This window comes from Ostrea edulis, chromosome 9 (assembly GCF_947568905.1).
Source record: "Ostrea edulis chromosome 9, xbOstEdul1.1, whole genome shotgun sequence".
Classification (NCBI taxonomy): Eukaryota; Metazoa; Mollusca; class Bivalvia; order Ostreida; family Ostreidae; genus Ostrea; species Ostrea edulis.
In genome coordinates, this window is record NC_079172.1 from 44,804,433 (window position 1) to 44,820,200 (window position 15,768).

Here is a 15,768-nt window from a genome sequence, read left to right on the forward strand (position 1 = left end):
TCTTGTATTCTTAATCCGGTCGCCCTTAATCTGTTCTCATCCAGAGTTCGCATTAATAACTTTGTTCAATGCATTTATCAGTATACATGTAACAAAAACTCGATCGGTCTGAGCAGGTTCAGCGACCAGAACGTAAGGTCTCATGTTTGAATACCTGTCATTGTTCGAGTTTTCTGAAAACTGCTTTGCACACCTATTGACTTTCCCTTTGAATTCCTGGAACTTCATTATGATATATATATATATATATCTGTACTCCGACTTGTCGTTCTTGGGTCTTATTCTCACGTTTGGCCCAACGTCTCAGGCGTGTCGAACCCACGTTTAAAAAAATTTTAAAGGGGGGGGGGGGGCTGTCGGGGTAGCTCACTTTTCGAGAATGTATATTCTTTTTTGACAAGCAATATAAAAAGCAAAACGTAAAAGCTCAAATTCACAAATCCAAAATTCTTGGGATGGAGTATGTATTCAACACTTCCACAATCTGTTTTCTACTGCCATAAAATGAGTGGAGGAAGACAACCAGCGGATGAATCTAACTTTGTATGCACTGAATAACGGACTAAGCGTATGGAAATAACGGAAAACGTGTATTGTCCAAAAATGTAGGGTACCCACCGTCCCCTGTTGCTTCCTGTCTGTAGAATAAACTGTACACATAATACTAAATAATACCCAATGAATAATTAGTCATCCCGTGGGCTGACTAATAAATATACGAATGGGATTGGGCAACAGACACAGCCTATTTAAACTTTAGCTTTCTCTCAGAGTGTTACAAATGTACATGTACGTTAAATTATATACACATTTTTTGCTAGTTTTAAATGTATCACTCTAAAATACCTGACAAGTGTATTACAATCGTGTACATGTACACCTGTACGGCCAACGCGGATCCCGTATTTTCCGCGCTCCCCCCGCGGGATAGAGCTACCGCGGTATATCTCAGGTAACCCTGCATATCCCGCGCTCCCCCCGCGTTCCCGCTGTCCTCGCCGCGGTCTTACCTGTAGATGATTAATGTCATCAACAAACGCGAGTTATCTCCCGTTAACGTAAAAATAAATACTGATCATCAACTGAAAACAGATCGTTTGTTCAGCAATACTACAAATAAATCAATTGCCATATACATGTGCATGCACCGCTTGTAAAAACACATTTTACAAAAACTTCTCATGTTACCTTTATTGAACCATACATTCAATATAAGGGTAGATTACCATATACCAATGTCGGAAGATGACCATATACAAGTGCATATATACGCTTTATCCGTAAACCGGCAAAGGTAACTTCACGAAAACTGATTATCCCTGTCAGTATCAATCACATATTTGTGGTTTCATAAATTGTTTTTCAGGAATTTAATTCTATACAATGTATTTGTACAAATATTTAAAAACAAAACAAAACATGGATAACATAAATTTATATCAAAGTAGGGGAAAGAAAACCTTGCATCAGCAAATTCTAATCTTTATAAAATTTGAGAGAGAGAGAGAGAGAGAGAGAGAGAGAGAGAGTACTATTTAACATAGCTGACTGGACTGTGAAGAAACGGTCATGGGTATGAATAGAATATGATTTATTTCCAAATTATGGCCCTCTCGGGCATACAGCATACATGATTGTTAACATTTCAATGTGCAATGACGATAAAAAGAAAAACAAAACAAGAGTAAAATCTGCACTATTAGTATGAGCAATGTTCATACATGAGACGTTTGAACATGATAATACTCATTTGCATTATATGTAAGTACCACCGTGTATCCTAATGCAAAACAGTAAGAAATACACAAAGGGGGAAATATATATATATATATATATATATATATATATATATATATAGATGTCTATATATATACATGTACATAACAACTCTACATGTGTATATCTGTTACATAACACGCCCTGTCTGCTTCAACGCCTCAGACATCGATCGGCGCATGCTTTACCCGTGAAACAGCAAAAGTAACTTCACGAAAACTGATTATCCCTGTTAGTATCAATCACAGAGTGGTTGTTTCATAAATTATTTTTCAGGAATATAAGTCTATACATGTATTTGTACAAATATAAAAAACATGTATCACGCAAATATTAAAGTAGGAAAAGGAAATCCTAGCATCATTATTTGAGAGGGGGGGGGGATAAAACGTGTAAAGTGAGGACAATTTTTAACGATTTGACAAAAATCTGCCCAAATTACGTCTCCATAAACGTGACCCGCAGCATAAGAAAGATGTAGATACAAAATGTTAGATTAGAGGGGACAAGTGGTGTGAGGATATGTTCTAATTAATATTCTCTCAAAACCATTTTTTTCCCAATTCGAAAGAGAGTATTAGATAGGTGTCCTTATAGCTATATAAACACAGTACATATTTGCCTTTACATCAACATGCGTGTAATCTCTTCTAGACATTGTGAAGACGTCCTAACTTAATAGGTTTCATTGTGTTGAGAACGTCTCGGGTATGTGTATATCTGTTACATAACACTTCCTGTCTGCTTCAACGCCCCAGACCTCGATCAGCGCACGCTCTATCCGTGAATCTGCTAAGACAACATTAGACTAGCCACACAAACACCGCTTGGTAATCAATACAAATAAAGCATCAATCTAATTAAGTTGGATCCAAATTCTCAAATTTTAATTAAATTTTTGGGGCTTTGAATATAAGAGAGAGAGGAAAAAAAACCGCAATGCATATTTTAAGGGATATAATATAATACCAAAAAGTAGATAACAAGTAAAACGCAGTTTTGGGGTATACACCACCCCTGTCGTATATGTGTGACCTTACTCTACAGCGTATATTAAATTTTGATTTAACATGCAATTAGAGAGTAATTTTGATGATACTGACATTCATATGTACCGTAATAAAAAGGAATTAGGAAGTTGTAAGCGAGGAAACCAGCACATGACGAAGGAATTAAAAACAAACACCCTAGTTTAATTACTGGTAAAATTTGTTGCGTATAGGTAATTGTAAGCTGATAAGTAGATCCCATGTCCTGGAGTAGAGACATTACAATTTTGACATCCTGTATTCGACGCGTTGAACAGGGTCTTCTCCCCCGTGTGTTGTTTTAAGAACACGGTCAGCAGGGACCTAACAGGTGTACATAAAAACGATATCCAACAGGTGTACATATAAACGATGTTCGATTGAAATGAGAAAACAAAAATCTTTCTTTTAGCATAATATAAAATTTACATTTTTTTTATTCATAAAACATACAAAATAATATTTTGTTATTAATAATTTTTTTAACAAATTCTCGAAGTCTACACAAACGCCATTAAAACAGGCAGAACATATTAATCTTGCACTCGTATACGGTCATTTGTAGATCTATTTGTATTATTTTTTCACTGTAAAAAATATTAGGACACAGCTCCTAATCCTTATCATTAAATGTAGCATAAATAAAATGTTTTGTGTTGGGGATTTTTTAGAATAAAAAAATCGGAGGTGTATTAAATATGCTAAATCCTAAGTATATCTGGTTTTAGTAGGTCCCTGATTTTTTTATTTTTTTTTCTAAAATGATTTATTTAATATACCGGTATGTAATGCGAAATAGCTGGCCATAAGCAAGCCGTACTCATTTTCTGCCGACGAATAAAATAGCTATCGTACAGTTAGTTTGTCCCTGTTAGGAAAATAACGGTACTTCACACCGCGGCGGTGTAAATCTGCCCCGCGATGAAATCCCGCGGAGGGTTAGCGCGGGAAGGATTAACATACCGCGGGGGGAGCGCGGTCTACTACGGGATCCGCGATGGCCGTACTGTACATTGTGGCTGAAAGAGGGTTATATATGATATATATCGTATTTCTATTGATTATCGTGAAAATTTGTCAATAAATTAATCTGAGGTATGAATATCAAAGTACTGAAAGTACTGAGAATCGTTAGGCTTGGCTTGTAATGATGCTTTATGGATATACATGTTATGATAGTACTATTAACATACCAAAACAAAATGTTCAATAATTTGCTGCAATTGCTAAGTAAAGGAAAGGATAAAATGTTGGAAGTTTGGAACACTTTTCTAAACAATTATAAATGCATGTTATACTAGTATTTAAGATGGGGATTTCCTTGTGAAATATTTTTTATAAAATGGAAAAATAAAAATATTTTATAGTAATTCATATTGTTGTTCGATTTAGTTCGATCCTTATTGTAAAAAGGATTTATAACGTAATGGGACTGTCGCATTTTGCAGTGATATACATATTATGCATAAAACGTTTGCTGGAATAAATTACAAACTCGTTTTGATATGTGAAAAGTGCACCTTTTTTATTAAATGACATCTAAGAAAATAAATGGCTTTTCCTCAACACAATGTTACCACACAATACCACTCACAGAAACATTAAAAACCATTAACCCAAAAGAATTTTCATTCCTCTGATCCAATGTTAGAATTATGTCTCATCAATTCATCTCGATCAAATGTAATTATATTTCTCGACAATCTCAAGAATATTCTCAAATAATTCGAAAACAATTCTAAATCATTTGATAAATTCTGGCATATTTGCCTCATGGCATTCCAATGTTCTCAAATGATTCCGAAGGTATTTTAATTCGCCTGATGAAATCTCAAAAGTATATCTCATTATCTAAATCAAATCTAAGTATATAACCTCAATATATCTCACATTCTAAAGAAATGTTAAATCGAATTAATCCCACTAAGATTTTTATATAACGTATCTTGTATTTTTTAAAACTTGTTATAATTTTTGATTTGCTAGTTTTAAAACATGTGAAAATAAATTTAATTTTCTCAAACAAATTCTTAATTATGCCTAGAACTGGTATTATATAAATGTAGCTCTTATCCTTGGACGAATTTGGCTCCACTTTTTTGGCACGCTGTTTTTGGCTATATTTAGCTCTAAAACTTCATAGTTATTTCGGATTTCAAACATTTCGGTTGAGCATCACTGAAGAGACATTATTTGTCGAAATGTGCATCTGGTGCATCAAAATTGGTACCGTATAAGTTTTACATGTATCCAATCCATGGTGTCCTAAGTGAGAATTAAGCCCCTTTTCGCATCCACTGTACATTATGAATATCTATATATGTTATATAATATAATTTAACAATAACTCCTTTATATGACATAGAAACCCATTATTTGAGGTACCCTGCCTCGAGTAGCGTAGCGCAAGGTAAACGATGAACTCTTCTGTGTACAATTAAAATACCTTGACCTATGTGTTTTTTCTGTTTGCTTATGTAAAATATTGAAATAAAATTTCTAAATTTAACAATATTATCACAGCCAATACTTTTCCCTGTTTCTAATTATACACAATAATGTACTATATATTATTGTTTTCTCTAATACTAAATGACACATGTAATGATTCTGTAATTACTGTGCTATAGATGTGTCCAATGACACTCTAGGCAAGGATTAAAATGGAGTACTTGATAATAAAAGAAAGAAAATTACACTTAGATCTACATAATTTTGAATGCTTTTCAAATGATTCCAAAACAATATTGTGATTTTCTTTAATTTTCATATAAAACTTCATTCTTCTCAATTTACTAGAAGAAAGAAAAAATATCCAAATTTGATATTGGTTTTGTAGGATAATTGTACGAAAGTTTCATATACAATAACGTCCACAGGCCTCATCACTGTTTTCATTTTCTTATCAATACAATGAATACATGTATGATGTATGATAATTTGATATATCAACAGAGGTAGAATCATTTCATGCACAGTCAAAAGTTGATATTGTTAATATGTCTACAGTAGTCTAATTCATACAAATCACAGGTAGGATATTCGGTCCGATGAAAAAAGCAAAAACAAAACGCGGAACGGAAAACGAAACAGAACAAAAAACGGATCGGGATTTTCAAAATATACAAATCATATAGTTTTCTTAACGAAATATAACAGAGGTAGATTTTGTCTTTATACATGCATCAATGAATATCAATGCACATTGATTTATATTAATGATTGAATATTATTTTACGTCCCTCTCGAGAATATTTCACTCATATGGAGACGTCACCACTGCCGGTGAAGGGCTGCAAAGTTTAGGCCTATGCTCGGCGCTAATGGCCATAGAGCAGGGAGGGATCTTTATCGTGCCACATCTGCTGCGACACGGGACATCGGTTTTTGCGGTCTCATCCGAAGGACCGTCGCATTTAGTCGCCTCTTACAACAAGCAAGGGGGTACTGAGGACCTATTCTAACCCGGATCCCCACAGGATGATTTGTATTAATGAAAATATGATATTATTCTACAAAATGTATTAAAAAGTTTCTGAGCCACAACACTGATAATAGAGAGTGCATACCTTCCATACATTCAGCAATTAGCGCATTGTATATAATTCGAAATCTTACAAACAAAAAAGCATTGTGAGCATCAAATACTACTGTATTAAGAAATAAATTACAAAAAATGCACTAGCCAGCAATTCTACGTTTTAATGAGGAATATCTAGCACGTATATAAGATAATACTTAATCACAGTTATTATCCACCTTCACATCATGCTTCAATCTGTCTCAGGAAAAAAATGGAGGTCTGGGTAGTTAAACCTTGAACTGTCCTCGTTTCAAAGAACAGCCGACACGTTTCAAAAAGACACTGCCGTCAAGGGGCAAAAGGACGCTTATCTTTTCTGTCCTCATACAATTTCGCGATCATACAAAGGTGATATTAATCTAGTCAAAATGGATGAATAGAAATGACAAATGCAGCGAAGTCTTATGATTTCTTAAAAGACAAACTTGAAATATTGTGTGCGTTCTACATGCTTTTATATTTTTAAAGAATTTTTTTCCCAATCTAATATCTAACATTCTAATATTTGAAAGAAATATAACGATATATGACGCAGTCACCAGTGCGTATATTCATTTGAACAAAATTTCCAAATTACTCACAGCACTCAGTTACTAGTATTAACAAATGTCAGTAGTCCGTTCATGGATCGGATCGATTTTTTCCCGTTTCTTACTATTGTTCTTTTCTATTTCAAGGAGGGTGGGTGGGGTGAAAAACTCATTATGTATGTAGCTGCTCACTAATACATGTACCTCTGTCAACGCTGAATTGCAAGACTATTGGAAACCGTTAATTAAATTCTTATAAAGGCAACCAATGATTTTTTTTTTGTACACAAGATTATAATGGGGATTTAAAATAATATATGCAGCTAAGATTTTTTTTTAAATCGGGCAAATACATTAATTTCATCAAAATCAAAATTTCAGGAATTTCTTTAAAAACGGTAAAAACATTTCTATTTAAAATATTCTGCACCATAAATTGATTAAGTTTATGCCGCTCCCACACGAATACGCATTAAAATTTCCGTGTGAACGCGGTTCAGATTTTTAAAATTCGCATTAACTTACGTTTAATTTCTGCTGTCCTTGTCCGTAATTATACAATAAGCCTTTTGATTTTACAAAATGCCGATCACCCCCATAATATCAACTATGCATACAGTATTTTACGTTCCGTTCCAATTTCTATTCCATGTTTTAGCAACACCCGATGATTGTTTACAAACTTCCAAACCAACCCATGCAGATTTTATATCCTACGCTACGCCTTTCAAACCATGTCACAAAACACTTGCTTGCTATTGGAGCACAAGCATATTCTAAGTACTTTAAAGAAAGATACTGCGTCGGTATTTTGACAGAAGGGCATGAGAAGGGCATTTTCAATGTCTACTCAGAGTTATTGTTCCTTACACTATTTGTTCTGAATACTTTATAAATTTGCTGATAGGTGTCGTTGATTGGAAGATTTTTGACTACCCTCCTAATAATCGCTGGCGCATGTGCGCTCAGCGATTAATAAAAGGGGATGACCAAGTATTTCGATATATAAGAAGTTAGGAAAGTGTGTTTTAAGAAATGAAACTTATAATTCTTTGTTTGATGCATGTATCAAACGAAACATTGGACGGAAAACTTCATCCGTCCAAATGGTGCAGTTTTCCGTCCAATGTTTCGTTTGATACATGCATCAAACAAAGAATTGTAAGTTTCATTTCTTATTATTCAATTATGTTTTTAAGATAGAAAAACAAATGGTTTCTCCCATCAAAAAGCTTGAATTAACGTTTCTGAAATGGCGCGTAGGAATACATATATGTAAGAATGAAAACAACAACAAAACTGCATGGCTGTGCGTTCAGGTCAGGAGCAGTTACTGTGCAGATTTAAATGGATTATACGCCAAATTAAAGGTGCAATGGTTAAAAGCTGAATTAAATATAAAGGAAGATAACAAGTGGTGACTGGATTTATGCTGCGTTGTGTTCGAGGAGACGTTGAACACTGGTTGTGTCGTTGGAACGGTGGAATGCAATTCGGCTCCATTTCAATATCGAGGAAAAAGTTCAAAACGCACTCGTTGACTGAGCCCCATATAACGCAGTTCAATTTCATTGATATTTACCAGATCAGAAGTCTCCACTTGCTCCGTCATAATATCGATCTCGTAAAGCAGACGATTCATACCGGGAACTCGTGTAATCTGTCTACTTCTACCAGTAAGTGGTCTACGTCATCAAGTTGACTATTCTGCCACGTCATCGCCTATGTATGTTGTTTCTTTAAATTAATTTGTATTTTATTCATATCTTTAGTTGTGCTAATTTTTGATAGCAATGAAAAACTAAAATCAAACAAATGCATTTCGTTGTATATATAATGCTTGTGTGGAAAATCCCGTTCTATAAATAGCGCTAAAATTAGAACGGGGAAGACGCATTCCAGAGAAAAGTAGTCCCGCGTGCTTAGTGCAGATGAACCCCGAACGAAATTTTGACAGAGAAATCAAACGAATTTTTCAACCTATCAGCATCGTTTATAAGTCACCACTTTAAAAGTTATTAAATGATTGATATGTCATGCAAAGTATGCGTCAAAGTGGATTTTCACGGCGTTCACAAATTCGCGCATTCGAATGGGGTTTTTAGTGTATAATTTAGTCTTTACTATCATAAGTTTTTCTATCATTACCATGTTTAACTCTCTCTCTCTCTCTCTCTCTCTCTCTCTCTCTCTCTCTCTCTCTCAGCGTATGGATTTGAAATAAAGATTAATTTTTTTATGAGCGGATAGGAGGGATTGGATGTCTGTATCATCCTAATTTTAACTTGAGATGTAACACACTTTCTGCAATATATAATAAATAAAAGTATTCCTTTCATCAAAGGAAATACCTCATAACAATGATACAATTGTCATTGTCTAAAGCATGGATGTAAAACGGTGTGCGGTCTACAGCATGTAACATACAATGAAAGATAATTATATACAGAGTTTTCTTAACTTCAAGCGTACACATTTCATACGTTGCATTTTGTAAGACTTTGAGGCGACTAAATGGAGCGGTCCTTCGGATGACGCCGCAAAACCCTTTACCTGCAATGGTGATGTCTCCATATGAGTGAAAGATTCTAAAGCAAGACGTAAAACAATATACCAACAACAAATCTTAACCAACAACTGAGGACTGGTATATAAATCAGCCGAAAGTAAAAAGCATGAAGGGGAGCAATAGTAGTAGTAAAGATTTTAATTAGATACCCTTCCATGTTGATGGAGATCGAAACCCCTTCCCCGTTTGGAATATGATGATAATAAATGATTATATAATTATATAATCTTCATAATATTACAGCATATATGTACATGTAAGTGAACTTCAGTTTAAAAAACGTTTCTTTACCATTATGGAAATGCCAATTGCTGACTCCATTTGCTTTTTTTTTCTTCAAAAGTTAAACTTGTACCAAATTGGTATGTGCTATGCGGTATCTGGTAGTGTCTCTGTGTACGGAGAAGCAGAGAATTATGGGTAGTATAGAGTTGAACAGTCTTTGAATCAACGACCACTATCGGCTAAATAAGTATTCAGAACAAATAGGGTTCTACAATACAATGTAAGTATGCAGGGTCTTCGTTGCGCAGTATTAGAGTTCCTTTTAGTACTTATTATTTCTAAAATATTCTTGTGTTACGATAGCAAGCAAATGTTTTGTAATGTGTTTTGAAGCATGTAGCGTAAGTTAGTGTTGGTTTGGAAGTTTGTAAACAATCATCGGGTGTTGTTTAAACGCGGAACGGAAATACCATATACACATGTACATGTATTGATATCAAAAGGCATACTATAAACATGTGAAGCAGAAATTATAAGACATATACTGGGTATTTTATATTTTTAGATGATTTAGCATTAATTGTTTTCGAAATATTTGAGAACATTGTTCTTCAGATTTTCTAAAAATGCACTTAGATTTCATCGAGATGATATAATAATACATATTTCTGACATCTTATTACATGATTGGAACATTATGAGATTATTGAGAAATACACTTAGAATATTGCTTTGTAACTTTTTCCTTTTGACTGATGCTTTTATTAGACTTATTTGTTTTTTATGCTTTTTCAACAGATATTAGATCTGAATGGTATTGTGTTACAATATTGAGGAAAACCCTAGCATTATTCTTCTAAAATGTCATTCAATAAAAAGGTGTGATTTTCACATAGCAAAACGAGCTTGTAATATATTCCAACAAAATGTTTTAAGCATGATATGTATATCACAGAAAATGCGGTCATTTCATTAACTGCTGAGGTCCCATTTTGAGCCATTCTTACAATAAAGGATCGAACAACGACATGAATTGTTCTTTTACAAGACGTAAAATCAGTAAAACGTGTTTTTTAATTGCTTAGAAAAGCGTTTCAATATTTCATTATATTCCATTACATGGAAATTACAGCAAATTATTGAAAATACAGCATCATTTCAAACCAAGCCTAGCGTTTCTCAGTACGTTCAGTACTGTGATTATAAGCATGTATCTAGTATTTCTTCACAACAGACGTAATACAGATGATATTTCTTGAATTTAAAAAATGTATTTCACATTATCCCCATTTAGAACCCACGCTAGGGGTTATTGCTTTTACAATATTGGTAGCGGGGTCCATGCTTTTTCATAACCATATATTCAATTGTTTTCAAGCTGTTCAGCAGTAAAGAATACTTTTAAGGAGGTACTCTACATCGTCATAATGGGTGACTTCCTTTTAAAACATGGATGAAAATATAAATATCAGCATATCACTCTATTTCTTTGAGATTGAATTGCCTAAATGAGTAGTTCAGTAGGTTAACATGTCGACTGCTGAATTGTAGATCGCGGGTTCGAGTCCAGCAGGGGTTTTAATTTTTTTTTATAGATTCCTTTCTACTAAAACTGCATTTTTAGGTCACCTGAATTCATTCAGGTGACCTATTGCTATCTGTTTTTGTCCGTCGTCGTGCGTTAACATTTGAACATTTTCAGCTTCTTCTCTGAAACCCCTGAACCAATTTCAACCAATTTTGGCATATATCATCTGTGGGTAGAGGGGAACAAAAATTGTGAAATTCGTGGTCCCTGCCCCCCTGGGGCCTGAGGGGTGGGGCAAAAACCATCAAAATGAGTGTAATTTTAAAAAATCTTCTTTACTCCTGGACATCAAGAAGCCAAACTGTGGGCATAATTATAATGAGCGTTGAGTCCTCTACCAAAATTGTGAAATTCATGGCCCCTGGGGCAGGGGCTCTTGTGTCAGGGTGGGGCTCTATTGGTCATATAGTGAAAATGTAGAAATTCTTTGAAAATCTTCTCTGTCTCTGGGTATTAAGTAGACAAACTAATAGCATGGTAATGATGAGCAAGGATGCCTCTTTATACCCCCCGCAACAAGTTGTGGGGGGGGGGGGTATACTGGAATCGGGTTGTCCGTCTGTCTGTCCGTCCGTCTGTAGACGCAATGGTTTCCGGGCTCTAAAGCATTATCCTTTCCACCTACCGTCACCATATCATATATATGGACTACCCATGGGATGAAGATGTTCCCTATCGATTTTGGGGTCAAAAGGTCAAAGGTCGAGCACACTGGACATCGAAGTAGCAATATGGTTTCCGGGCTCTAAAGCGTTATCCTTTCCACCTACAGTCACCATATCATACATATGGACTACCCATAGGATGAAGATGTTCCCTATCGATTTTGGGGTCAAAAGGTCAAAGGTCAAGCGCACTGGACATTGAAGTAGCAATATGGTTTCCGGACTCTAAAGCGTTATCCTTTTCACCTACAGTCACCATATCATACATATGGACTACCCATGGGATGAAGATGTTCCCTATCGATTTTGGGGTCAAAAGGTCAAAGGTCATGCGCACTGGACATCGAAGTAGCAACACTCAGAAAAGAGGTAGTTTATACCTATTACCAACACCCTTTGGGAGATTGGGGTAAGCGGGGGGTATTCTTAGTGAGCATTGCTCACAGTACCTCTTGTTAAAAATTGTGAAATTCATGGCCCCTGGATCAGGGGTTCTGGTGCTAGGGTGGGGCTCTATAAGTCATATAGTGAAAATGCATTATTTCTTTGAAAGTCTTCTTCTCTGTCCTTGGGTATTAAGTAGACAAACCAATAGCATGGTTATGATGAGCAAGGATACCTCTTTCAAAATTGTGAAATTCATGGCCTCTGGGTCAGGGGTTCTGGTATTAGGGTGGGGCCCTATTGATCATATAGTGAAAATGCATTTTATTTCTTTGAAAATCTTCTCCTCTGCTGCTGGGTATTAAGTTGACAAACTAATAGTATGATAATGATGATCAAGGATGGTTCTTTCAAAACTGAAATTTATGGCCCCTGGGTCAGGGGTTCTGGTGCAAAGGCGGGGCTGACCACATAGCTATTCAATGTTTCTTCCATCCAAAAGTAAAATTCTTATATTTAAACACAAACCTAATTCAAACATTGGAAGGTTGTTACATCATACTCAGGTGACCTATTAGGCCCCTGGACCTCTTGTTGACTTCATAAAGTAAATTTGAAAGTTTTCAATTACAAAATATTGTTGCACATATCCTCTACTTTTCATCCATATCAAATTTCTCAGGTGCAACATTCGTCCTTAACAGAATACACGTAGTACATTTTCACCATATAAACCAGAAAGCGCACCCTAGTAACCAAACTCCTGACCCAGGGGCCATGGATGTCTTATTTTGGTTCTCTGTAAAAACATTCTTTCTTATTCATAATTATACACACAGTTTATCTGCTAGATGCCCTTAAGTAAAGAAGATATTTAGATATCGCATCATTTAAAAAAAAAAAGATTTTGATCCCCACCCTAACATCTGATCCTCTGACCCAGGGAGGCCATGGATTTCAAAATTTTGTGAATAGCATTTATTTATCCCGGATGACACAAATTATCATGCAGCTAGTTTCCATTGTGGACCTGTATTTGGACTTAAAGATACAGTGAATGGAATCCCAAATGAGTAAGCATTCCCAGCAATCAAAGATAAAATAACTGAAACATTTAAATCTTATCCAACTAATTTAAAATCTTTCCAAGAAAATATCTTTTTAATTCATCATTCATTTGGTAAAACTTTGATACATTATCTCTTTATCACAATGTCTCTATATGCTGAAAAAATGCTCAAATCTTCAGTCCAACATATGCAGAATTTGAAATCGAGGCCAAAGCGTCCGTTCCCATCCTTGACCAAAGTGTTCTGTTCTCGACACAAACCGTTCGTTCTCCATCTTAAAGTGTTCCGTTCTTTATAAGAACCGATCAGTTATCTCCGAGAATCGTTCCATTTAAACAGTTCAGCGTTCGTTCCCCAAGCAAAACCGTTCGTTTCCAAACCGTTCATCGTTCCACTGGTGTATTAGTAGGCTTCAGGGTATGTAGATCAAGAACTATATATTTTTAGTTTTTCTATAAATGCTGAATCAGAATCAGGAGTGCGGTAATATTTTTGCCATTGAAAACCTGGGGAAGGGTGGTGTTTGAACACTCCAAAATGGCAAAAACCTGACTAATTTTTTAAATATAAAAACGTTTAAGCAAAGTTGATTACAATGGTTTTTGAACATCAACTTTAAGAAAGTTGATTATGCATTGAATGTACAGTGTACTAAATGTAACAACGCCGGTAATTTCTTAGATAGAGTTGTACAAATATGTATGAAAGTTGAAGATAACGAACAGTTATCAATCCTATAAGTAATAAAAAATAGACAGTTGGGCAAACACGAACCCCTGGATATACCAGAGGTGGGATCAGGTGCATAGGAGGAGTAAACATCCCCTGTCGACCGGTTACACCCGCCGTCAGCCCTATATCTTGATCACGTAAACAGAGTTATCCGTAGTCAAAATCAGTGTGCCAATGACGGCTTAACACGTCAAACAGCATTTGACTCAATGATAGGTTGTATTGGCAAACTAGATTGTTATAGCGACCATATAATTTGCGAAATACTGACTTTAACGAGACTCTTGAAATCCCTGCTCCATCAACTTGTTTGTCAGTAGCCTGCCTCTATTTAAAAACTGATCATACGCAGAACAAGCTCTTGCGAATTGAATCAGTTGAGAAATATAAACACCATATGCAGGTGATAATGGAATATTGCTACATGAATATGTAAAGTTGACGATGGAGAAGCTGAAACATCCTATTTATCATAAAATTGAGTTGTTAGTTTGCCATTAATATCTATTTCCAATAAAATATCTAAGTATGAAGCAGAATGTTCTACATTAGTGCATATACACGTAATTCAGTTTTATGGTTAATGAGATTTAAACTAGATTGATAAGCTTTTCCAGCTGTTTTGTTTCATACACGGTGACGTGAGCAGCATGGCGGTGACAATCCACAGTGAAAAAATTGTAAAAGGATTCAAGAGATAAGAACTGCAAGCTTTTGAGAGTCTGAGCGGGAACAAAGGGGGAGAGTATTGTGTGTGTTTGCCAGTTCTGTCTGGAATATTTATACTGTCTTTCTGCCAATCTGGTAACAGTAAGAAAGATCCTCCATTACTAAGACATGACTATGTAGTGGCTGCAAACAGAATTAAGAAAACGTGTTTATATGAGGGAAATCCTAATGCCGTCTTTACAGACTTACCATATACTAGTACTTTTACTTTGATTGTACAAATTAGATTTGATACATTTTCGTTTACATCTACAGTACAAGACCTTTTCGGGTTTTTTTTTTGAGTGTTCAGGTGATATATAGTAGGATGTGCCATGCTCTTAAATGTGTGTAGGGAAGCTGCATAGGACATCGTAGGACAGACGAAGAAGCATAGTAAACCATGATCAGAGGTGAAACATTGCCAAAAGTGGACGGAAGGGGAAAACATAAAGGAAAAACCAAAGAGTGCGACATCATACTAACTGAAAGAAAGGTTAAGAAAAGAATATACAGAGAAAGACAAAGAAGTGATGATGAGCGCTCTAAAAGATTAAAGAAGGTGGGTGGAAGAGAAGGCTGCTGAAAACGGACAGAGTAAGGAACGTTGTTTACTATCACTAATATCACGGATTGAAGAAACGAACAGGCATATTTTATTTATCTTTTCCTCTGTAAAATAAAATTTTCAAGTATCGACAAACAACGGATATACTTCATATCGCATTATCTTATGTCATTAAAAAACGAGAAACTGACCATTTTTATTCTATTTCAGGGTAGTTTAACGAAAACGAAAGTAGGTTTTTAATTAATTTGACGAGATTTACTAATCAAGTAAGATTCTATTATAGATTACGGACTTCACCTCACATATGAAACAATATTAAAGGTGCAAGCAGTAATTCTG